At 40.4% G+C, this 26,150-nt stretch overlaps 1 protein-coding gene across 3 annotated transcripts in view; it reads left to right on the top strand.

Moving 5' to 3' along the window:
• The window catches only part of G3BP2 (G3BP stress granule assembly factor 2), a 77,482-nt gene that overhangs the window by 30,502 nt on the left and 20,830 nt on the right, over window positions 1-26,150 (top strand). Inside the window, exon 1 of one of the 3 annotated variants that reach the window (XM_060148008.1) lies at window positions 15,802-16,016. The exons of the other annotated variants lie outside the window; for them this stretch is intronic. The gene's annotated coding sequence lies outside the window, so the exon portion shown is untranslated. Of the gene's footprint in view, window positions 1-15,801; window positions 16,017-26,150 lie in introns of those variants that run through there. 3 annotated transcript variants of the gene reach the window in all.

Consider the following 26,150-nt stretch of genomic DNA (forward strand, 5'->3'; position numbering starts at 1 on the left):
TCATTATTATGGTAACACCAAACGGCCTAATCTTGCCAGCCCTGTCACCGCTGCTGCACCTCTGTGCTTGCTCTTCCCTCTGCCTGGGCCAGCTGTTGTCAACCACTGCACTTTCTTCACTGACTCATTCTTACTTCATCTTCAAGATTCAGCTCAGGTGTCACCTCCTTCAGGAATTCTGAACCTCCAGTTTGACATAATTGCCCCTTCTGTTTTGTTTTTTTTTTCTTCCACAGTACTTCCCACCCAGCAACTCTCCAGGGCCCAGGTAATGCCCTGAAAGTTGTGAGCGACACTGTATTTTTTTTTAAGCTTTTTATTTTATATTGGAGTATAGTCAGTTAACAGCGTTGTGATAGTTTCAGGTGCACAGCAAAGCGACTCAGCCATACATATACGTGTATCCATTCTTCCCTCCCGTCCAGGCTGCCACATAACACTGAGCAGAGTTGCTCATGCTATATAGTAGGTCCTTGTTGGTTAGGTTATCCTTTTGAAATATAGCAGTGTGTACGTGTCAATCCCAAACTCCCTAACTATCCGCCCCCCCGCCCCCGCCTCACCCCGCCCCGTAACCATAAGTTCATTCTCTAGGTCTGTGAGTCCATTTCTGTTTTGTAAATATGTTCATTTGCATCATTTCTTTTTAGATTCCGTATATAAACGATATCAGACGATATTTCTTTCTCTGTCTGACTTGCTTCACTCAGTATGACAATGTCTAGGTGCATCCATGTTGCTGCAAATGTAACTGCCCCTTCTGTTTGTTCTCACTACACCCTGAGCAAATCTCCGTCTTAAACCTTAGCAGATACACTCCTTGAAAGCAAACCATTAATGACAGTTAAAATGATGACTTATATAACTGTTCTTTTATTTTTCTTTTAAAAATCGTAATATTGGCCCATTTCCAAACCTTAGGTTTAGTTTAATCCTTAATGGAAAACATGCGGCTTTGTGAAATGCACACTATCATTATTTTGTCTACTATTACTCAGAAACAATTTAGATGAAGATTCTATCTAACTCTAAGGGTCCTTAAGCACACCATTGATGCTGAGCAAATATGGACTGGAATACACATTTTAAAAAATTGTCTCATTCCCTGCTTTTGTTTTTTGTGTCTCTGTGTGTCCCTTCCTTTACTAACCCCTTATGGTCTCTGTTACAGTAGATTTTCTCTCTTCTAATTTCCAAAAAGCAGTTCCTTGTTTATGCTGTTTACTCACCTTATGGATTTGGGTTTCCAAGACTACCCCAAATGACACAGTTTATTTCCCTTTTCAGAACCATGTCTGAAAGCCACATACCTGTCACCTAGTGAAGGGTGACATCTGGGCTATGACCATATGGCCTAACAGAAATCATGATAGTTTATACCTGTGCTGAGAACTGAATATGCAGCAGTTCTGTGAGATACGAACTGCAATTGTGCCTTTTTACAGACAACGAACAGATTCAGAGAACTTAATAACTTGCCCAGCATCCTACAAGTTTTAAATGCGGAGCTGGGTTTAAGAACCAAACTCCACCAGATTCCAGAACTTATGCTTTAAAATTTTTGTAACTGTTTTATTCTGAAATAAAATAAGTATAGATTAATAGGGAGTTGCAAAGAAATGTACAGGGAGGTCCTGTGCAACCTTCACCCCATCTCCCCCGATTTGGCATCCTGCATCATTGTAGTATACTATCAAAACCAGGAAATAGTAAGCTGAGGACATTGATTAGCATAGAATTTTAGTTAAATATGGCTTTTGAATGAAAATAGCATTCTTTATATTGTAAAGCCTTCATTTTAATAAACAACTCATTATTACCATGATATACATTGAAGAATGTGGTTTAGGTCACTGGTTCTTTACCTTTTAGGACATAGATGTATTTTAGAAGGCAATGAAATATGTACCTTTCCAGCAAAAAAAAGACATATGCACACATACATACAAAATGTTCATGGTTTTATAAACATCCTCTATCTCCATCCCTCAAAGTGTGCATAGACTCAGCTTAAAAACTTCTGGCTTTGGGCTTCCCTGGTGGCGCAGTGGTTGGGAGTCCGCCTGCCGATGCAGGGGACGCGGGTTCGTGCCCAGGTCTTGGGAGGATCCCACGTGCCGCGGAGCGGCTGGGCCCGTGAGCCATGGCCTTTGGGCCTGCGCCTCCGGAGCCTGTGCTCCGCAGCGGGAGAGGCCACAACAGTGAGAGGCCTGCATACCGCAAAAAAAAAAAAAAAAAAAAAATTCTGGCTTTGAGCGACATTTAAGGAAACTACATTTGAGAATTCCCTGGTGGTCCAGTGGTTAGGACTCAGCACTTTCACCACCAAGGCCTGGTCGGGGAAATAATATCCCATAAGCTGTGCTGCGCGGCCAAAAAAACCCCCAAGAAACAAAAAAACCCATTACATTTACTTACATCCGAAACAGTCTTTCTTAGTGCTTTTTAAATCTTTTCCCATCTCTGCTTATAGAAAAGCCTCCAAACCCTCTTATTACTCTTTTACTAAAGGGGCTGAAAGTTCCTTGGATTTCCTACAGCTCTTGGTTGCTGAGGAAAAAACTCCGCTTCCAACATTATTGCTCCTATGAACACACTTTATCTGGATCTGCTTTCTTGTGCATAAAAGTCCTTTGGTCAATAACTTTTATTTTATTTTATTATTTTTTAAACATCTTTATTGGAGTATAATTACTTTACAATGGTGTTTTAGTTTCTGCTTTATAACAAAGTGAATCAGCTATACATATACATATATCCCATATCTCCTCCCTTTTGTGTCTCCCTCCCACCCACCCTATCCCCCCTCTCTAGGTGGTCACAAAGCACCAAGCTGATCTCCCTGTGCTATGTGGCTGCTTCCCACTAGCTATCTGTTTTACATTTGGTAGTGTATATACGTACATGCTACTCTCTCACTTCGTCCCAGCTTACCCTTCCCCCTCCCCGTGTCCTCAAGTCCATTCTCTACATCTGTGTCATTAGTCCTGTCCTGCCCCTAGGTTCTTCATAACCATTGTTTTTTTTTTTTTAATTCCATATATATGTGTTAGCATACAGTATTTGTTTTTCTCTTTCTGACTTACCTCACTCTGTATGACAGACTCTAGGTCCATCCACCTCATTACAAATAACTCAATTTAGTTTCTTTCTATGGCTGAGTAATATTCCATTGTATATATGTGCCACATCTTCTTTATCCATTCATCTGTCGGTGGACCCTTAGGTTGCTTCCATGTCCTGGTTTGTAAATAGAGCTGCAATGAACATTGTGGTACATGACTCTTTTTGAATTATGGTTTTCTCAGGGTATATGCCCAGTAGTGGGATGCTGGGTCGTATGGTAGTTCTATTTTTAGTTTTTTAAGGAACCTCCATACTGTTCTCCATAGTGGTGTATCTGTTTACATTCCCACCAGCAGTGCAAGAGGGTTCCCTTTTCTCCAGCCCCTCTCCAGCATTTATTGTTTGTGGATTTTTTGATGATGGCCATTCTGATTGGTGTGAGGTGATACCTCTTTGTAGTTTTGATTTGCATTTCTCTAATGATTAGTGATGTTGAGCATTCTTTCATGTGTTTGTTGGCTATCTGTGTATCTTTTTTGGAGAAATGTCTATTTAGGTCTTCCGCCCATTTTTGGATTGGGTTGTTTGTTTTTTTGATATTAAGCTGCATGAGCTGCTTGTAAATTTTGGAGATTAGTCCTTTGTTGGTTGCTTCATTTGCAAATATTTTCTCCCATTCTGAGGGTTGTCAGTTCATCTTGTTTATGGTTTCCTTTGCTGTGCAAAAGCTTTTAAGTTTCACTAGGTCCCATTTGGTTTTTGTTTTTGTTTTTTTGCGGTACGCGGGCCTCTCACTGTTGTGGCCCCTCCCGTTGCGGAGCACAGGCTCCGGACGCGCAGGCTCAGCAGCCATGGCTCACGGACCTAGCTGCTCTGCGGCATGTGGGATCTTCCTGGACCGGGGCACGAACCCATGTCCCCTGCATCGGCAGGCAGACTCTCAACCACTGCGCCACCAGGGAAGCCCCCATTTGTTTATTTTTGTTTTTATTTCCATTTCTCTAGGAGGTGGGTCACAAAGGATCTTGCTGTGATTTATGTCATAGAGTGTTCTTCCTAGGTTTTCCTCTAAGAGTTTTATAGTGTCTGGCCTTACATTTAGGTCTTTAATCCATTTTGAGTTTATTTTTGTGTATGGTGTTAGGGAGGGTTCTAATTTCACTCTTTTACATGTAGCTGTCCAGTTTTCCCAGCTCCACTTATTGAAGAGGCTGTCTTTTCTCCACTGTATATTCTTGCCTTTATCAAAAATAAGGTGACCATATGTGCATGGGTTTATCAAAAATAAGGTGACCGTATGTGCGTGGGTTTATCTCTGGGCTTTCTAGCCTGTTCCATTGATCTATATTTCTGCTTTTGTGCCAGTACCATACTGTATTGATGACTGTAGCTTTGTAGTATAGTCTGAAGTCAGGGAGCCTGATTCCTCCAGCTCTGTTTTTCTTTCTCAAGATTGCTTTGGCTATTCAGGGTCTTTTGTGTTTCCATACAAATTGTGAAAATTTTAGTCCTAGTTCTGTGAAAAATGCCATTGGCAGTTTGATAAGGATTGCACTAAATCCGTAGATTGCTTTGGGTAGTATAGTCATTTTCACAATGTTGATTCTTCCTATCCAAGAACATGGTATATCTCTCCATCTGTTTGTATCATATTTAATTTCTTTCATCAGTGTCTTATAGTTTCTGCATACAGGTCTTTTGTCTCCTTAGGTAGGTTTACTCTTAGGTATTTTATTCTTTTTGTTGCAGTGGTAAGTGGGAGTATTTCCTTAATTTCTCTTTCAGAATTTTCATCATTGGTGTATAGGAATGCAAGAGATATCTGCACATTAATATTGTATCCTGCTACTTTACCAAATTCATTGATTATCTCTAGTAGTTCTCTGGTAGCATCTTCAGGATTCTCTATATGTAGTATCATGTCATCTGCAGACAGTGACAGCTTTACTTCTTCTTTTCCGATTTGTATTCCTTTTATTTCTTTTTCTTCTCTGATTGCTGTGGCTAAAACTTCCAAAACTATGTTGAATAATAGTGGTGAGAGTGGGCAACCTTGTCTTGTTCCTGATCTTAGTGGAAATGGTTTCAGTTTTTCACCATCGAGGCCGATGTTGGCTGTGGGTTTGTCATATATGGCCTTTACTATGTTGAGGTAAGTTCCCTGTATGCCTACTTTCTGGAGGATTTTTATCATAAATGGTTGTTGAATTTTGTCAAAAGCTTTTTCTGCATCTATTGTGATGATCATATGGTTTATATCCTTCAATTTGTTAATATGGTGTATCACATTGATTGATTTGCATATATTGAAGAATTCTTACATTCCTGGGATACACCCCACTTGATCATGGCATATGATCCTTTTAATGTGCTGTTGGATTCTATTTGCTAGTATTTTGTTGAGAATTTTTGCATCTATGTTCATCAGTGATATTGGCCTGTAGTTTTCTTTCTTTGTGACATCCTTGTCTGGTTTTGGTATCAGGGTGATGGTGGCCTTGTAGAATGAGTTTGGGAGTGTTCCTCCCTCTGCCATATTCTGGAAGAGTTTGAGAAGGATAGGTGTTACCTCTTCTCTAAATGTTTGATAGTGGTCAATATCTTTTAAGTTGTCCTTCCCTTTTCGGGTCACCACCAAGAACGTGGGAATTTGGGGTCATGGCTCTTGAATTAGGGATCAGGCCTTGGATCTCTGAAGCTCAGCTAAATATGAGAATGTCACTGGGAGCTCCTGTCAGTTTTGAGCTAGCTGCCACGAGCCAGGAAATGTATAATATTTCCACAGCCAGGGCTCACCCAGAGAGTGAGTCAACAAGGCATAGGTCAGAGCCACAATCCGGAAGGAGGAGGGTAGAGATATATTAAAAAAAAAAAAAGCCAGGCTGATGGTCTGACCAGAACGGTAGGGCAAATCTTGATTCTGAGGAAGATTCTTGCCTTAGTAATAAACCTATTTTGTGCTTTACCAAGGAGGTAAAGCTTGGAGAAATGTTCTGCTGCCATGGACCCAGAAGCCTGGGTTTAGCTAGTCAAGAACCTACAAGGAAGTGGTCACACCTAGAAATGTGTGGGTGGAATCAAGGGCTGATGCAGACACTTTGCACGAGGAATTGGCTGTGTTTTGCTCTCAATTGTTTAATATAGAAGAAAGCCAGGATGCTTTCACTGTGTATCAGCTACCTAATTTTTTTATGATCACCTTTTTCCAATCAGAAGAAGTTTCACAACTGCTCTACCACTTTTAAGTTTTTTGTCTGCTGATGAATGTATTCCATTTTGCATACAGTTGGTTTTTTACTGCCGTGAGTAGTTCCATAGCCTGGTTGCTAAAAGAGACTAGTGGAACAAATTGCTTTCCAAGGTATGGTATCCATTTCCTCCTCCTGAATTTGTCTACTTAAGACAAAGTCTTTTGCCCTCGTTTCTTTGCACTGTCAAACCAAGTATTTGACCCAGGTGGAGAAATGGAGAGTGGAAGGATGGAGGGTGGTCTTGGGCTAGTGTCTGTTTATGACTTTATGAAGTGCTGTGTTGGGGTCCCCTGTTGTTGAACGTCTGCCTCAGTTTTACAACAGGGATCAGACCATGCCAGGCACTGTGCTAAACAGTGTAAATAATCCTCCCAACAACTCTAAAGTTGGCTAGGTTTTTTGTTTGTTTGTTTTTGGCTGTGCCACACGGCATACAGGAGGGATTGCACCTGTGCCCGCTGCAGTGGAAGCATGGGGTCTTAACCACTGGACCACCAAGGAAGTCCCCTAAAGTTGGCTGTTTATCCATGAGGAAACTAAAGGTCAAAGAAATGAACTAACCTTACCAGTGTCACAACACTAGTCAGTGAAGAAAATGGGATTTGATCCCATGTGTTTCATCCTATATTTAAGCAGAGAATTTGGTCCTCAGCTGTGCTTTCTCATGGTACAACCTCTCTCATGTCCTCTCCCCTCCATGAGGAAATCTGGTTCAGGGATAGGAGCTGACACTAACTTAATCCGTTGGAGACTGATTAACGACCCCAGAATGCCATTTCACAGAGGGAGATGTGCCTTGCCAATAAATAGAATATCAGCTGACCAGGGCCCCTCCTCTGGGTCAGAGTGCTTAGTGAGAATTGGATAACCTCAAGGCATCTCATATCCAGACTGTAAGGCCTGAAGGATTAAACACAAGCTGTAGCCCTGGGATGGCTAGATGTCTGCCAAATATAGTCTACCCTGAAAAGTGCAAGATAAACGTTGATGAAGCTTCTTTCCAAAGCCATCATTTTCTGGACTCCTGGCAGTTCAGGGCAGATGACTTCTCTTTTATTTGTATTATCTTTAGTTGTTACACTTGCCAGAATTACTGTTATCTCTTAGATCACTTAGCCTGAGGTGATTTTAGCTGTCTATAACTTTCTGAGCAGCAGATCGAATCCATTAGAATTTACAAACCATTATTCAGGGTGGGCTATTCTTATAATCCCAAACCTAATTCTTTGGGTGTTGATTTATGATGAGATTTTTGTCTCTAAATTCTGAATAAGTCATCTCAGAGTTTGCAATCTTTATTCTCTCAAGCTTGGGAGCTTTTAGAATCTCCCGTACTTGAAGACTTTAATAGATAAGATCAAAACCAGCTACATTGCTAAAATCCACCACCCATAGCAGTCATTCATTTATTTACATTTTATACTTAACAACAAATAGGCAGGCTGTGCAAGTGTTTTATGTACCTTTCTGGATGTGTGACATTTTCACATAAAACGCCCAAATGAAGAGGAAGAATATCTCTTTAGACCCTACCTGTCCCAGTCTCACAAAGATAATGGATGGAAAGATTTCAGGAGAAATGAACATTCGATTCTTTCTTCAGGCCATTATAGTCTTTCTCCCCGCCTGCTCTAAAAGGAATGGGTTCATCCTACTCCTGGGAGTAGATTTCTCTTTGCATCAAAAAGCTTTGTAGGGCTTCCCTGGTGGCGCAGTGGTTGAGAGTCCGCCCGCCGATGCAGGGGACACGGGCTCGTGCCCCGGTCCGGGAAGATCCCACATGCCGCGGAGCGGCTGGGCCCGTGAGCCATGGCCGCTGAGCCTGCGCGTCTGGAGCCTGTGCTCCGCAACGGGAGAGGCCACAACAGTGAGCGGTCCGCGTACCAAAAAAAAAAAAAAAAGCTTTGTAAAGATCCAGCTGTACCAAGACAGCCCTGAAATTCTTGAGTAACAGGTTTTCAATTAGGAATATTTGCTCTAAGGCTAAGGAGGTTCATCATTTAGTGGTGGGATATGGTATAGCGGCACGAGCCACGGGGGACTCTGGGGTCTCTTTCTAAATTGGCCACTTTTAGCCTTGTGCAGCTTACCTACTTTGTGAATTGCTTGTGAAAGTGAAATGAGATAATGTGTTTGAAAGTGTTCTGAAAACTAAAAAATGCTATGTACAACTGTAAGTTGTCACTTCCAAGCAAAGCAGCAAGCAGTTAGTGAAAAAGGAATCAGCTGAAAGCAACTGGTGCATGTACCTTTTCAAGCACCAAACATGAAGTGCTGTTGTTTATTGAGCATTTACCATGTGCCAGGCATGGTATAAATGTTTTACTTCTATTAACTAATCGAATCTTTACAGTACCCTAATAAGGTAGATATTATTGTCCCCATTTTACAGATGAGAAACACTGAAGCACAGAAAAGTTAAGCATCCTGCCCAAAGTAATATACCTAGGAAATATACCCAGGGAATACATTTAATAAGTGATGAGATGAAGCCGGAATGCAAATCCAGGCAGCCTGGCTGCAGAGCCCAGACTACACCGCTGCCAGCATAATCCTTACTAACTCAATTGGTAGCAGGTACAAGACATTTGTAATGCATGTCTCAAAAGGTTAAATGTTATGTAAGTCTTGAAAGGTTAAAATCGTGATGAGTAAAGACACTAAGAAAAATGAAGGATTGGATTTGAAGGATTTGGATTTGACTCCCTTCCAATGCCAGTCTTCATAGTTTTGAGTCCTACCTTACTTATATAGAACGCATAGCCCTTAAACATGCATGTAAAGTCACCCCTTAAACACCTACATCATCAGCAAAATGGTGGTAATGGTATTGGTTGATCCTTTAAGATCCAGTAAGATTAAAAATGGTCAAATGAGACGGTCTAGAGGAAAAGCCTTTTAAAGTAGAATGTCAGAGAAGTATTTTATGCTGAAATCTATAATAATAATCAGGAATCAGTTAACATATTTCTAATGATTTTATTTTTAAAAATTCATCTGCTAATGGTGATTGGATCTGATTCTTTTCCTTTTCTTTTTTGTAAAAAAAACTATCAACCCTGGGCTTCCCTGGTGGCGCAGTGGTTGGGATTCCGCCTGCCGATGCAGGGGACGCGGGTTTGTGCCTCGGTCCGGGAAGATCCCACGTGCCGCGGAGCGGCTGGGCCCGTGAGCCATGGCCGCTGAGCCTGCGCGTCTGGATGACTGTGCTCTGCAACTGGAGAGGCCACAACAGTGAAAGGCCCGCATACCGGAAAAAAAAAAAAAAAAAAAAAAAAAACTATCAACCCTATTTTTAACTTAAGATTGATTCATAAACATATTTAAGATTGAAGTATAAATATGTAACATAAAAATATATTCTTAAATATTTAAATCTATAACTTTTGATGTATATATGTCAAGGATATGTGTCATAGTTTATTTAACCATTCACTATTATTGGATATTTAAGATATATTTGGATATTTAAGTTTTTAAATGATAATAAATAAATAACATCACAGTGAATTTCTTGGGCATATCTTAAGAGGGATAAATGCCCAGAAGTAGAATTATTGACTCAAAAAGCACAAGCATTTTAAAGCTTTTGATATATCTTGCCAAATTGCTTTTTTAAAAGGATGAATTAATGTTTACTTGCAACAGAAGTCTACAAAGGAGCTTTTTTTTTTTTTTGCATATTGGATGTTTTCATTTTAAAATATTTGCCAGTTTGTATATGGTTTGCCATTGTTTCCGTTTAACAGCTCTTCGTATATGTTTAATGCTATGTCCTTTTTTCTATAAATGGGACATACTTTGCATGTTTATTGATTACGTTTTCATACTGATTTCTTTTTTTTTTTGCGGTATGCGGGCCTCTCACTGTTGCGGCCTCTCCCGTTGCGGAGCACAGGCTCCGGACGCGCAGGCCCAGCGGCCATGGCTCACGAGCCCAGCCGCTCCGCAGCATGTGGGATCTTCCCGGACCGGGGCACGAACCCGTGTCCCCTGCATCGGCGGGCAGACTCTCAACCACTGCGCCACCAGGGAAGCCCTCATACTGATTTCTTATCAAGGTTTGCTAGTCCTTTGATTCAAATTTGTGGCAGAAATGTGCAATTACATAGCTTGTATTTATTTTGATTACATTCTCATAACTTTCTTTATAATTTAGTATATTGCCTCTAAGCTTAGGATGTCATTCCCCACCTGTGTAACCATTGGAAAAAACATTAAGTAGACCTACTATGTACTAACATAAAATGATGTCTGTTTTTTAAGAGAAAAAAAAGTCGTATCCTGCAAAGCAATGTTTAATTATGATCATATCTCTCTCTCTCTGCCCCCCTAAACACACACACACACACACACACACACACACACACACATTTATTTATTCACTAATTGATTTTGATTGTCTTCTTTATGGCAGAGATACAGCATTGAACAAAACAGACAAAATCTGAGCTCTTATGGAACTTGGTTTACTGGAGAGGCCAACAATTTAAAAAAACCCATGATGGGATTTCCCTGGTGGTCCAGTGGGTAAGACTCCAATCTCCCAATGCAGGGGGCCCAGATTCAATCCCTGGTCGGGGAACTAGATCCTACATGCATGCCACAACTCAGAGTCTGCAGGCCGCAACTAAGAAGTCCGCATGCCGCAACAATAAATAAATAAATAAACAAACAAACTCATCAAAGGATAAATATAATGTCAGGTAGTGCTAAGTGCTATTAACAGACGTAGAGCAGAGTAAGAGATGGAGAGTGACTGGGGCTCCTTTAGATTCATTGGTCAGAGATCTTTCTGAAGTGGCATTAGATCAGAAAGTATTGGATGAAGTAACTAGTATGATATTTTATACAAGCATATGGATAGAAAAATACCAAAGTTCTGTAGTCCCCTTCTTAGTGAATATTACCAGCGGCTCTCTTGTCTCCCAGACAAAACCAGCAAAGCATCCTATCCTAGACTTCTCCCTTACTCCCCATACCCAGCTAATCATCACAATTTTGCCACCTATATACTTATAAATTTCTTTTCTACTTGCCACTGTCTTCTCTTAGGCCCTTGTCACTTTTTGTTCTTTTTCACTGTTTGAAAAGATATCTTAGTTCAATTATTTGTAATAAATAATGCACAATTAAATTATATAATGCATGAGAGCTAACTTGGTGGGGCTTCCACGGGCCAAATGGGGACAATGTGAGCATGAAAATAAATGTTGATATTAATGGATGATCAGGTAGAAATCCATGAGTTCACACTGATATAAATAAAAGATTTTTTAAAAATGAGAAAGGAGAAAACGTCTTCCTTATAGTAGAATTGCAGCTGATAACTGTGGAAAGAATGATGGAATTAGAAAAATCACAGTTAGGTAGCCACTATAACAAAAACTGATTCGGCCAAAGAATCGTCCATGGCTGCTAAAACTGGGTGAAACGATCATGATAAATGGGTTATGTACACAGTTTCAAAGTACCAGACTACACAACTGTAATTACTTCTTAATTACAAAGGGAAAAACAGAACTGTATAGTGGAGAAGCCCGTCAGACACTGCATTAACCGTGAAGGGAACATCACCAGTAATAGGACACATGGACATCATGTGCCTCCATAGGATGCACTGAGGACAGAACAGTACTTCTCTGGTATTTTTCCCCAAAATGCATAATCTAGATCTAAATATCAGGAAACAACAGAGTTACCAAATTCAGGGGCATTCTTTAAAATAATTGTCCTGTACTCTTTAAAAATATCAAGGTCATGAAAGAAGAAAGACTGAGAAAAAACTTTGGACTACAGAAGACTAAGGTGACATGATAACCAGATTCATTTGTAATCCTGAATTGTATCCTGGACCAGAAAACAATTTTTTCCTTTTGATATTAGTTGGACAGTTGATGAAATTTGAGTGTCTGTAGATTATAGTACTATAAAAATGTTAATTCCTGATTTTGATAATTGTATTGTGGATATAGAAGTAAATGTCCTTGTCTTTTAAGAAATACACACTGAAGTGTTTGGGGTAAAGGGATATCATGTCCAAAGAAAATTGCAACTAGAGCCTCTTCTAGATGCTTTTTTATGGATAGAGGTCACATGACAATCTACCAGTTGTCTGACAGAGTATCCATAATAACCACGAACCCGTGTCCCCTGCATCGGCAGGCGGACTCTCAACAACTGTGCCACCAGGGAAGCCCTATTTATTTTTTTAAAGATGCAGTTTTTTAATTTTATTTTATTTTATTTATTTATTTATTTATATTTTTGGCTGTGTTGGGTCTTCGTTTCTGTGCGTGGGCTTTCTCTAGTTGCAGCGAGCGGGGGCCACTCTTCATCGCGGTGCATGGGCCTCTCACTGTCGCGGCCTCTCGTGTTGTGGAGCACAGGCTCCAGACGCGCAGGCTCAGTAGTTGTGGGTCATGGGCCTAGTTGCTCCGCGGCATGTGGGATCTTCCCAGACCAGGGCTCGAACCCGTGTCCCCTGCATTGGCAGGCAGATTCTCAACCACTGCGCCACCAGGGAAGCCCTGGAAGCTATTATTGAGTAGACACTCTGCCAGACAACCTGTAGGTTACCATTTGAGTTACACTATTTATAAAAAACAACCTAGAAGAGAACCTAGGAAATATAGGGAGATTACAGAATAACCACAGAATACAGCTTAGACAAGCTAGTAGACTATTTAAGCAGATAAGGTTAACTGAAATTCTTTGAAGGGTAGTTTGTGTAAGGTAAAATCATGCCTAACTCACCTTTAGAATGCCTGAGTGAGATATTTCAGTATGAGTACTTGGGGAAATCAGTAGATGAAGTTTATTTTGATTTTTCACAAACTTTTGATAAAGATTCACATCTAAGACACACATTGGGGTGGGGATGTGAAATGTCAAAGGAAGGGCTGAGGTGTATAAGAGAAAAAGTAGTAAGAAAAGAAGTAATGGTAAGAACTAAATTAGGGATGAGATGCCTTGCGTGGTAAGGACTTGGGATTTTATTGTGTTGCCTTTGGAGGGTTTTGAGAATGTCATCTGATTTATAGCTATAAAGGATCTGGTTGCTGTGAGAATAATAATAATAACAGTAATAGTGCTAAGTGTTTAATCTAGAATAAATGTTGAAGGTAGAGGGAACAGAAATTTACTGGTGATTTGCTGTGTGGTGTGAGACAGAGTCAAGGGTGACTTAACAGTGTTTGGCTTGAGCCACTGAATGAATACATTCCTACTTCTCTCCCTGCCTTATTGTCTGTCCCGGGAGGGCGTATTTAATGGAGGTTATATTCGTATGGCTGGAAGATTCCTTAGGTTATTGCAGTCATTCTGGAAAGATAAAACGGTCCTGAACCTGGGCAGAGCTATACGTATGGAGAAGTATTCAGAGGGCACGGACTTAAGAGACATTTAGGAAGTAAAAATAACTACTTAGGAAAACAGTTTTGGGTATTTTAATAAAATTGAAGATAATGAAGTCGTTTTTCCCAATAACTCCACCTATTGATATGTACCCTCGGACAAGGGTTGTCTGAGGCCTGTTTTTATATAGCTCCAGAGCTAAGAATATTTTTTATTAATACATTTTTGAAGGATTTAAAAACGGGAATGTGTGGGTTGGATATGTTACAAAGACCATTTATGGCTCTCAAGTCCTAAAATATTTACTGTCTGTCCCTAACAGTATAAGTTTGCCAACCATGGTGTAGATCAGTGGTTTTTAATGTGTCGTTCCTAGAGCAGCAGTAACAGCAGCATCTGGGAACTTGTTAGAAATGCGAATTCTCAGGCCTCAACATAGACTTGCTGAATCAGAAACCCTGGGAGGGGGCCCAGCATTGTGTTTTAACAAGCTCTCCTGGTGATTCTGATGCATGTTAATTTCTGAGAATCACTGCTCCAGAGAAATTTTTGTACTTGGTGAGGAATAACAGCATTGTGCATAAGAGCTTCACAGTGGAAACAGTAGAAATGTCAATCAACAGAAGAGATAAGTAAGTTGTGCCAATTAATACAAGGAGAGTATTCCATAGCATGGATTGTAAAGGCAGACTGCTTGTGTTTGAATCCCAGCTCCAACGGAGTAGTAGCTGTGTGACCTTGGGCAAGTTAACTCGACCTCTCTAAGCCTTAGTTTCCTCCTGTGTAAAATTAGCGTAAAAATCGTAACTACTTTATAGGGTTATTGTGAGGATTAAACAATTAAAACAGATGAGTGGCTGGCACATAAGTATTAGATTTGAAGGGCAGTTTTCATGTAATGTATTATGATACTTTAAAGAAAAACATGTCAAAGTTCATTTCATAAGAGTGATAGTCTGCCCATATATTTTGTATATAACAACGTGATTAAGCAGCATAAGTTAATAGTAGTGTAGATTTTGGAGGTTCAAATGTTGCACTGCCCCGTAAACCTCAGTTTTCACACGTGAAAAATACTTTAAAGTTAGTTACTCTGAAAGAATTGTTAAGAAAACTGGTGAAATGTATATGCCTGAGTTTTGTTTCTTCTGTGGGCATTTCCTTTCCTAATTGCCTTTTATTCCTTTCACCATTTCCTCAGCCCTTCCTTCCAAAATTCCTCAGCTGTCTTGATAGTCTCTGAGAAACACTGCCAGAACTAAGGTGCAAAGTGGCTTCCTTGACTGTAAGAAGATGTGGCTTTTTCCATGAATCAAGGTCATGAGAGTCAGTGTCTAGTGTTTTCCCAGCTATGCCCCTGCGGCCAAGTCTGGGCCTAGATCTAGGACAGGTCTGTAATCCTGATATCTCCTGGGATTTCAGCTTTTAGCTGCTTTAGCATGTAAAATGCTTAGTATGTATTTAGCAACGCCTAACGCTAAACAACACACAAAGAAACAGAACTGTTTTTTCTGTCTGTGGAGACCACGTCCTATTTTTCTACATCCCAGTACTTAGCACCCAGTAGGCCCCATAATATAGCGTTGAACGATTTTGAACTTCTCGGTGGAGCTTAAAAACCTCCATTTCCTAGGCTGAGTTTAGGGTGCAAGCAGCTGAAACCAATGGCTGCATTTTTACTCTCGTCTAGAGCAGCAACCTGCAGACACCTAGTTCAGAGAGAAAAAAAAATCACTAAAATTCCCTTCCTCTTAATAACATAAAAGGACCAGAAAAATCAGTCCCCAAAAGACAACGCAGAAGGCACAGCGCTGCAGCGACCCGGCTCCTGTTAGGGTGCGCTCTCGAAGGGCGAGGAGGCCGGATCCTTGGGGCAGGAGAAAGGCAGCCTTCTTGTGACGTCAAATCAGCGGACTCTCGCCCCGGCTTCACGCCGGTTCCGGTTCCCCGGCTTTCCGGGCGCGAGAGTACGTGAGCGCGGCGGCGTTCTGCGCGTGCTCCGCAGAGAGACGCGAGAAGGTTGGGTCCAGCTCTTGGAGGAGATGCGTGATTGGCTGAAGCCGTGCTGGGGGGTCCCCCAGCCCTTTCGGCAGGGGTAAAACAATAAGAGGGGGCGGTGGCAAAGGGGGCGGGACGTCCGTGTTCCTTGTCGTTCGCCGCAGTGCCTGGCGCCCGGGAAGAGGTGGTTGTAAGGGGAACCAGCTCGTGCCTCTCCGGTTCCGAGGTCTGAGGTTTGTCGGAGGAGGGAGAGGGCGGCGAGCGACAAGAATCTGCTGCAGCCGGTCCTCGGCGACTTTCCCGCTGACCTCCGCGCGACGTACCCGCCGCCGCTGTTGGTTGGAGGTGTGTAGGGGGGCCGGGAAGGGCGGTCGGTCTGGTGGTCGGAAGGGGACATTCCAGTCGCGCGCCGCGGCTCGAGGCAACCGTCCAGTGAATGAGCTCCGGTGTCGGAGGTGTAGCTGCAGAGAGAGACATTGTTCTTCCGGCTGCCTACGCTGCTGTGTGTGCGAGAGAGAAGCCGAGCTTTTTCCTCAGGTGAAGGATGGGAGGCCGTGGGGGGGAGGTGACCGGCGCGCGTCGTGCGGACGGAGGGCTCCGAGGGCACAGGTGGGGCCGGTGTTTGTTGGAGATGAGGTGGCGAGCTAGGAAAGGGGACGCAGTTGCTCCCAAAGGCGCGCTGATCGAGGCTTCGGACGGGACGTGGGGGAGTGGGCTTGCCCGATAGGATGTTTCGGGTGCGGAGCCCACCAGCTTCGTCCCAGACTCTTGCGGCTCTTATTCCCGGTTCCTTGGCAGTGGGGAGGCCGCCGCCGCCCCGCCCGTGGGGGAGGGGAAAAGAGGCTGTATCGGCGGAGGCAGAAGCGACGCAGATGCGAAAGTAGCGGCCTCCGGGCACCATTTCGGTGCACGGAAACAGAATCCGGCTCTGAAGGCAGCCTTCGCTTTGCTTACCCAGTACCTGGTGTTCAGCGGTCCTTGACCCTCCCCCCGCGGGTTTATCCCGAAGGAGCTGGGAAACCCGGGCTGTATATAACGTACGCCTTCTCCGTGCCCTTTTTATGTAGGCGATCTCTTGCTGACCCAGTAATAGAAGAGATGTTTGAGTGCTTTGAGGAATGGGTTTCTTCCTCTTCCCCCATGTCTTCTTGGGGAGGGTGGGAAGGATAGTCAAGGAGAGGAACATAGCATCCGTATATTGTGTTAATATTGTTAGTTGAATCTGATCGAATTTTACCTGCCTCTCCAAAGGCAGATTTCTTAAGATGGCCCTGTGCCGCTTTGGGGCGAGTATAGATATGCATCTACAATTTTCCGCATAGATCAGTTTTTTCCCTCCAATGTATGCCTACTTTCTTAACAGTTTTTTTTTTTTTTTTGGAGGGGCAGTACCTTTGCTCTCTTAAAAATCAAGCACCAGCAAAAACCCACAGAACCCACGTGCACCGAAGCTGGAATAATAGCAAAGTTGTGCCCTTTCCCCCCCCCCCACATGATTGTTGTGATAATAACTTGTGTTGAAATACTGGTTTTAACACCTGGTGCTAGTCTTCCAAATGTTAGCATTGCATGTACCTGGATCTGTGAATCATTAACTGCAGTTAGGCGACCCCGTATGCTACAGGGGAAGAAGATGGGAATTCCTTGTCCGGCTCCATATTTGGCAGTTAATATATAGCCTTAGGCATGTGGACAGTTTCTAAACAGTTGACCCTATTAGTATCCAGTGGTCCTTTTGATGTCCAAAATCCTGATCTCAAAAAACAGACGGTATGATTAGTTTCAAATTCTTAGTACTGAATTATGTGTTGTTTCTTAATCTTCCTATTTTCTTAAATATTTAGGATTATTCATGTGTATCCTTGTGTTATGATTTAATCACTAGAGGCTGTTTAATTCTGAAAGGTTGTCCACGAATTATAGGGAGGATAAGGACCTCAAATGGATTGTTTACTATTTAAGAACTGTTATGGTTCAGGTTGCCGAATATTCAGGGGTTGAAATGTTTGTCAGTGGTGAACAAGCAGCAAGAGGAAAGAACCAGAATGCTTGTGGGGTGGATGGGGATCAAAAATGGAAGGAGAAGAAAATAAGTCTTTAATAATTTGATACTCGTATTGAGTGAGTGTTTAGTTAGCAGGTGAGCAGTTGAGTTGTTAGCAGACAGCTCTTGAGTTTGAATAGGATTGGCACTCTTGGTAGTAGGATATATTTATTATCCATATTTCATTTATGAGAGATCAAAAATGAAAATCTCCGTATCAGTTACTGAAAATCTATAAATACCCATAGTGTCTTTAGGTTAACAGTTTCCTTGTCCTGAAGAATTATTGCTGTTTGCCTGTTATCACGATTTTCTAGGTTGCTTTAAATAAAACTTTCCCACATATTTTATACGAGTGCGTATGGAGATGAGGAATGACCCCTTTTCAAGGCTGGTTTTGATAGTTACGAATTAGGTTGTTTCTGAACTTAAATTCAGTAGAATTTAATTGACAAACTTGACTTAACTCTCCACTGGGAAACATTTAAGGGCTGACAGAACAAACAAGTTCTATCTCCCAGAACTCTGGACTGGCTTCAGAAACAATAGAATCAGTTTCTTGACTGCTGTTTCTCAGCGTACTTTTAACTTAATTTCCAGATATTTTACCCTATGTTGATACACTATTGTAGTATGCTAGGATGACTGTTCTGGATTTCCTGTTATGTTACTGTTTTCTGCCTTTTGGCTCCTCCCTACAGTATCAAATAAGCTAAGTTAGACTTTAAATTTTTTTTATATTCTTGCATCCCTGATGGTTCTTCATAAGCGGTGGTTGTTAAGCAGGTGTAATGAAAACATCACTAAAGGGAGGAGACATGATTTCAAATCCTCTCTCTCATAACTATAACTGAGGGACCTTGAACTCGTTTCCTTAGGCTCTGAAAACATCACGGTTTCCTTTTCTGTAAATGAAGCTAATATCGTATCTATTTCACGGAGGTAAAGGAATGTGTAGTTACTTGTTAAACCTTAAAGCATAATATAAATACACGTTTTAATTTTTGTGGGGCTGCGTTTCCATTTCTTTAATGCTTGGTCACTTTTAATAGCTTCTGAACTTCAAAACTTGCCTCCTTACCTTTGGGGCCTGAGGAGAGAAAAAATCCACAGCTACCTTTTATTTCTGTGACTGGTGCTTAGATCTTGTTTGTGATGCTTTCATTCTGCGGTGTGCCACAACAAATTGAAGGTTGCTCTTCTAAATAGATACACATTGCTCTTTTTAAAAAAATTTATTTTTGGCTGCATTGGGTCTTCGTTGCTGTGCGCGGCCTTTCTCTAGTTGTGGTGAGTGGGGCTTACTCTTCGTTGCGGTGCGCGGGCTTCTCCTTGCGGTGGCTTCTCTTGCTGCAGAGCACGGGCTCTAGGTGCACGGGCTTAGTTGCTCTGCGGCATGTGGGATCTTCCCGGACCAGGGCTCGAACCCGTGTCTTCTGCATTGGCAGGTGGATTCTTTTTTTTTTTTTTAGTTTTTGGCTGCACCCCATGGCATGTGGGATCTTAGTTCCCCGACCAGGGATGTAACCCAGGCCTCCTGCATTGGAAGGCAGAGTCTTAACCACTGGACCTCCGGGGAAGTCCCAATAGGCAGATTCTTAACCACTGTGCCACCAGGGAAGCCCTGCATTGCTCTTTCAATTGGTAAAGTCATTCTAAACAAAGACCATCTGGAATTTCCAAAGGTTTCAATTTTAATATGAGGTTAGCTGTCAGAAATGGATCTTACAGTCCATGGTTCAGTGAGAATGGGCCTGGGCCTGACTAGTGTGACACCAGCCATGAGTGAGGGGCTCTAGAGAGAAAGGGGTGGGTAAGTATCCAATAGTAGAGACAAGTTGTGTCCTAGCATAGACATAGCCTTTGGTAACATAGTTTCCGGTAAGATAACTGCATCCTGTTACTAGGATCTTACTCTTTTTATAGAAAGCAAGATAAAGTACTACATCTAACTGTACAGTACTGAAAAAATTTTTTGTAGACTTTTTCTGTTTTTCAAACTGTCATTTTCTTTTGGTTTCTTGACTTTTTTTTTTAAGACAACATGGTGTCTCAACATCTCAGCAGTTTTCATTTTGCACGTTTTTTTCCAGTTATTAAAATAGCCACCAAATTGTGACATGAAATTTCATGTAAGTAATTTGCAATAAGTGAAATCCTACTCACCTCCCCCCCAGGTGCTTGAGACAAAGATACTGCAGTTCTCATCACTCGTTATAGATGTCGGTCAGAACATTCCAGGCTCCTCAAAGAGTGAATTTTTGATTGTGCATTTTGATGCTTATATATAGTGGTGGTGGTTGCAGCCAGGTGTTTAGGGTTAACAGTTTAGTATAACTAGAGTTTATGATCCTATGTAGATATATCTATTTTATTTCTTAATATAGAATGGAGGTGCCATTTCAGAGATTCCTAAGATTAAAAAGAATTAACGGAATACAAAATTACTTCACTTGGATAACCTTCTCTTTTGTATTGTAATCTGCTCTGATAATTATTTTGCAGTAGTAGATCTAAGGAATTAATTTCATTTTCTTGTTCAAGTGCAAACATTGCCTTCATATTATTGAAATCATATCTTAGTTGCAAATTTTATACTGCTTTTTTTCTATGGTTTTATAGTCTTTGACAGTATTTTAATGATTGCATATGAACTGATGTTTCACAGTTGGGGTTCAGTGTATTGTATTTTTGTTTGTAAGACCGTTACTTTTTTGTTTTTAAGACCGTTAATTTAATATTAGGTTATCAGAAAAAAATAGTGCTATATCAGGTAAGCATATCAAATGTTTTTTAAATTACCTCTTGGAAACAACAAAATTTGAGAGTGCACCTTAGGATCTAGGCAGTAAGTTTTTGTTTCTCTGTGTAGCTGCTGATTTTAAATTCCAGCATGGTATCTTTATCACTGTTCCTCCCATCTCCACCTCCTCAATTTTATTTTCAATTAGTTGGTAGTATTTAAGCACACTCAGACTTTAACCATAAATTGTCACTAATGTTGTAGGCATAATGTCAGATTACTTTTTTGCTTTGCTTGTAGTGCTAAATGAATTTTCACACTTTCGACCTTTATTCTAGAGCCATGTTTTCTGACTAATAACATGTATCTGTTAGATGGTTATCAGAAAGTAAATGAAAAATTTAAAGTGTTTTTTAAAATCACAAAGTACATATATACTCTTTGTAGTATTCAGACAGACAGTATAGTAAATAGTTTACCAGTGGTGGTCTGAATTGGTATGTAGTTTTTTTTTTTCCCTAGACCCACAACACATATTATCTTGTATATTTCTTTTTGTATCATGCCTTTTTTCCAAAGATGGGATTTGTAGCATTCTACAATTTGGTTATTAACTTTTGTGGAGAGTACTTTTTGTCTATTTTTATAACTTTCCTATTATCTTTGTGCAGTTGTGCATGTATTTCTTTGTAGTGTGTCTTAGAAGTGGGATTACTGGTTATATGTGTTCATTTTAAATTAATTTTATTAAAACTGCAAAATTACATCTCCAAAAGGTTGTAACTATATTTCCACCAACACTGTATTTGAAAGAGCCTTTTTCCCCCACCCCTTTAACAGTACTTGATATTATCAGCCATTTTCATTTTTGTTAATATAATAGATGAAAGACTGAATAAACTGCGTTTTTTGAACTGTTGGATATTGTCAATTTCAGGGTTACCTTACAAATAAGTGCTTGGTATGTGGTAGATTCTCCATAAATGTTTGTGAAATGATTAATATAAAGCATAATTGTATTGCTAAATTTTTTAAATTGAGGAATAAGTTACAATCAGTAAAAACTGGTCTTTTCATGTGTTCAGTTGTATGATTTTGGATAGACATACACAGTCATGAAACCACCACTACAATCAAGATATATTTCTTTCCCTTCTGTCTCTAGCCCCTGATCTGATTTAGGCCTATAATTTTCATTTTTGTAGACTGACATATCAGTAGAATCATATAGCATTAACTTTATCTTTAGGTAATATTTTGGAAACTCATTCATGTTGTTGCATATATCAATAAGTTCTTTTTATTGCCAAGTATTTGATTATTTGGATTTACCACAGTTTGTTCATTCACTTGGCTAATGGTCATTTTGTTGTTTCCAGGTTTTGAGTGTTTATTAATAAAGCTGCTGCAAACAACATACAGGTCTCTATGTGGACATGTACTTCATGTCTTTTGGATAAATGTGTAGGAGTGGGATTGCTGGGTAATATGAGACATGTACGTTTAATTTTGTGAGAAACTGCCATACTGTTTTCCAAGGTGACTATACCATTTCTTTGTTCCTGCCAACTTTTCCCATCCTTGCAGGCACTTACTATTTTTAGATTTTAATGCTAGCCATTAAAGGTATTTAGTGGTATGTCATCATGGTTTTAATTTGTAATTTTGAATGATTATTGATTTCATGTTTATTTGCCATCTGTATATCTTGATGTGGACTGTATATTCAGATCTTTTGCCCATTTAAAATTGGATTTCTTATTATTAAGTTAGGAGAGGCTTGTCTTCTGGGAATAAATCCTTTATTAGATATGTATTCTACAAATATTTTCTTTCATACTGTGCCTTGTCTTTTCATTTTCTTGATGACTTTGAACAGACGTTTTACATTTGATGTAAGCCCAATTTGTCAGTTTTCTAAAATTTTTTCTTTTTGTGTCTTATCTAAAATCTTTACTTAACCTAAGGTTATTAAGGTTTTTTCCTGTCCTTTTTCCTAGAAGCCTAGAGTTAGGTTTTACATGTAGGTCCGTGGTCCATTTCAGGGTAATTTTTGTACATGGTACAAAGTATGAGTCAAACTTCCTTTTGTTTTAACATATAGACATCAAGTTGTTCCAAAATCGTTTTGTTGGAAAGAGAATTACTTTGGTACCTTTGAAAATAAATTGACTATATTGTGTGGGTCTACTGTAATGCTAAATTTTTTAGATTTATCTCTAAAAGTTCTTAGAATTACTTGTGCTAAAGCTGCTTTACTTGTTTTGTTTGGACCTTTAGTTAATCTCAAAACTCTTAACTTCATATTGCAGTAGTAGTATGTGTACACGTAAATGAATGTGTACACGTATATACATTTACATATAAATAAGAACTAGAGTATAGAAGACTGACTTTAAAAATATTTTGGAATTACATGATTAATGATTTTTTTATTCATTAGCCTTCCCCCATATAAGCTTTCTTTCCCTTTCAGTTTTATTGAGATAAAATTGACATAGCACTATATAAGTTTGTGTACAGCATGATGATTTGACATACATCGTGAAATGATTATCACATAAGTTTTGAACACCATCCTCTCAGATACAAAATTAAAGAAATAGAAAAAAATTTTGTGATGAGAACTCTTTGGATTTACTTTCTTAACAACTTTACATATGTAACATACAGCAGTGTTAATTATATTTTATCATGTTGTACATTACATCTTTTGTAGGAGGTTTATTCATTAACTATTGAAATACCTTTGTAGTTTGGTAGGCTACTTCTCTTAAGAGGTCTTTTTTTTTTTTTTTTTTTAATGGCTCCACCACATGGAATGCTGGATCTTAGTTTCCCAACCAGGGATCGAACCCGTGCCCCCCTGTAGTGGAAGTGCAGAGTCCTAATCACTGGATCATCAGGGACTTCCCTTAAGAGGTCTTTAGCATCACAGATTTGTTCAACAAATTTTTTAATCCTTTTATGTACAAAGTAATGGTAGATGCAAAGACCGTCTCTTGAGCATCTCCTGGAAGCATAACACTGCTAGGCTTATGCTCAACATTAACTTAAAGGAGACTTCCAAACAGGAGAGGGTTGTGCCTATGCACAGGCACACATATTACTAGGACTAAATGTGTTAATAAAAGAGCCAAAGAAGATATATGTAGTACTGAGAGAAGAAATGATTAATCCAGCCTGAGGGACCTAGCTAAGAAAGCCAGGTAGGGTTGGAATAGGATCTTGAGTAGGCTTTTGAAAAGTGCATGAAGGAGCAATTTGTGGTTTTGAGGAGACAGTCATCTCCTAAAAATTCTTTTCTCTTTTAGCTCTGGCTTGAAATACTCACTTCCTCATTTTCTACATGTCAGATTTCTACTCCTGTTGCAGTGCAAGTGGTACATTCTTTGTGGTAGGGCTGTAGCATTTATCATATTAGATAATTGTGTTTAGGAATTCTGTCTCCCAAGCAGCAGATCAAGTCTGACATGTTCACCTTTGTTTTTCCATGCATAGAATCTGGCATATATATAGAAGGTATTCAGTAAATCTTGAATGAATTTGTGTTATCCCACCTATTTACCCAGCCTGTGTTGAATGAAGTAAGACAATGGCCTAGAGTAATGATGGTAAGTGGTATAATATTCTTAGAGCGTAGAATTTGTTTAGAGAGGTGAGAAGTGTAATGAAAGATAAATTTGAAACGTTGGTTAGGGCCTTGTGTGTCAGACTGGATTTCAGTGGAAGGCCTTATACTTCAAACTGAATGCAGGTGTTTGGATTTTACTGGATACAGTGTATGCTACACATGATACAGAAGTTTGGAAGACTTTTGAGGAAGAACTGAAAGGGTCTGAATTCAATGGGAACAGACAGGATGGGACAAATTCCAAGAAATTTTCGAGTTGTCTAGATTTTGCAGTTTGAAGCTTAAAGAGGGAAAGTCACTTAGAACTAAGCTTGCAAACAAGATGGTGGCACCATTAGCAGAAATAAGGAAACTGCTTTCTCTTTATAGGGGAGGGTGCATATATTGGGTTACCTATGAGTTCATACGTGGGTATTCAGCAAGGGGTTAAAAATGTCAAATTTGAGTTCATGGCAGAGACTACATATAAATTTAGGTATATCTGAGAGCTGAAGCCATTTGACAATCTGAAATTGCCACATTAGAAGACAGACCTTGAGGACTTTTGCATTTTGATGAGAAGGAAAGTTGCCTCATGGTAGAAATCTAGAAACATAGGAGGAGGTGAGCAACAGTGATAGTGTAGACAGGTAGAAGACTGAGGTCATTGGATTTTTGGGAATTGTGACTTTTCAGAGAATTACATTTAAGGGAGAACTTAGATTATAATATTTGAGAGAGGAGTAGAGAAGGGGAAGACTAAGATGCACAGTTAGTAATTTAGGTGAGAATATGATTTTTTTTTTAAATTTTAACTTTTGGCTGCATTGGGTCTTTGTTGGAGTGCACGGGCATCTTGTTGCAGAGCACGGGCTCTAGGAAGGCGGGCTCAGTATTTGCTGCGGCGCACAGGCTTAGTTGCTCTGCGGAATGTGTGATCTTCCCGGCCCAGGGATCAAACCCCTGTCCCCTGCATTGGCAGACAGATTCTTAACCACTGCTCTACCAGGGAAGTCCCCAGAATATGATTAATAAAGTGCCATGACAAAGGCCCAAAGTACTTTGAGAATTCAGGGGAAAGACAATTGTATTCTATTCGGAAATCAGGAAAGATTTTCAGAACAGTATTTTAGCTGGGCCCAAATGAATGCATTTTTTGGACATATTATTTTACTACGTTTCTGCTAAATTGTTTAGTCTCTGGAATAAATACCTGCAATGATTGGCTATTCATGAAGTAGCTCTGTTCTGGTTATTCTTGCATTATATTGAAGCTAAATCTACCTTCCTGTAGTTTCCATTCACTGTTGAACCAGTATTTAATTTATGCATATTAGAACAGAACTGTCAGTCCATTTTAGACATTCATTCATATTCATGTAGCCTGAGATTGTTTGTTTTGGGGGGAGCCCCATTATATTAGTGATTTTTAACTAAAGAACAAACAACAACCCTAAGTGTTTTCCTAAAAACTGAAGCTTTGGTCAAGGAGAAAAGAGAAAGAGGGTGATAACTTTTTTAAAGGATATCTTGAAATTGAGGAAACTTGAGCATGTTGTAGGATATAAAGCACACTGTGACTTTCTTTGCTATCTTGGATTTGTGTTCATAGTGTTACTTTTTCCTCTCCTCCGTTCCCCTCTTAATGGACATAAAGAGGTTCAGAAAAGATGGTGACAGTTGATAATAGAGCAGTTTCCCATGAGAGCTGGAGTAGATGTGCTTCAGAAATTAGTCTAGGCAAATGGAGAGGAGGAGACATTTTAAGAGACAGGAATGAGGGGCTTCCCTGGTGACGCAGTGGTTAAGAATCCGCCTGCCAATGCAGGGGACACGGGTTCGAGCCCTGGCCCAGGAAGATCCCACATGCCGTGGAGAAGCTAAGTCCGTGCACAACTACTGATCCTGTGCTGTAGAGTCCACAAGCCACAACTACTGAGCCCGCAAGCCACAACTACTGAAGCCTGTGCGCCTAGGGCCAGTGCTCCGCATGAAGAGAAGCCACCACAGTGAGAAGCTCTCTCACCGCAACTAGAGAAAGCCCGCGCACAGCAACGAAGACCCAACAGCCATAAGTAA

The sequence above is a fragment of the Lagenorhynchus albirostris genome, chromosome 4 (assembly GCF_949774975.1).
Source record: "Lagenorhynchus albirostris chromosome 4, mLagAlb1.1, whole genome shotgun sequence".
Lineage (NCBI taxonomy): Eukaryota > Metazoa > Chordata > Mammalia > Artiodactyla > Delphinidae > Lagenorhynchus > Lagenorhynchus albirostris.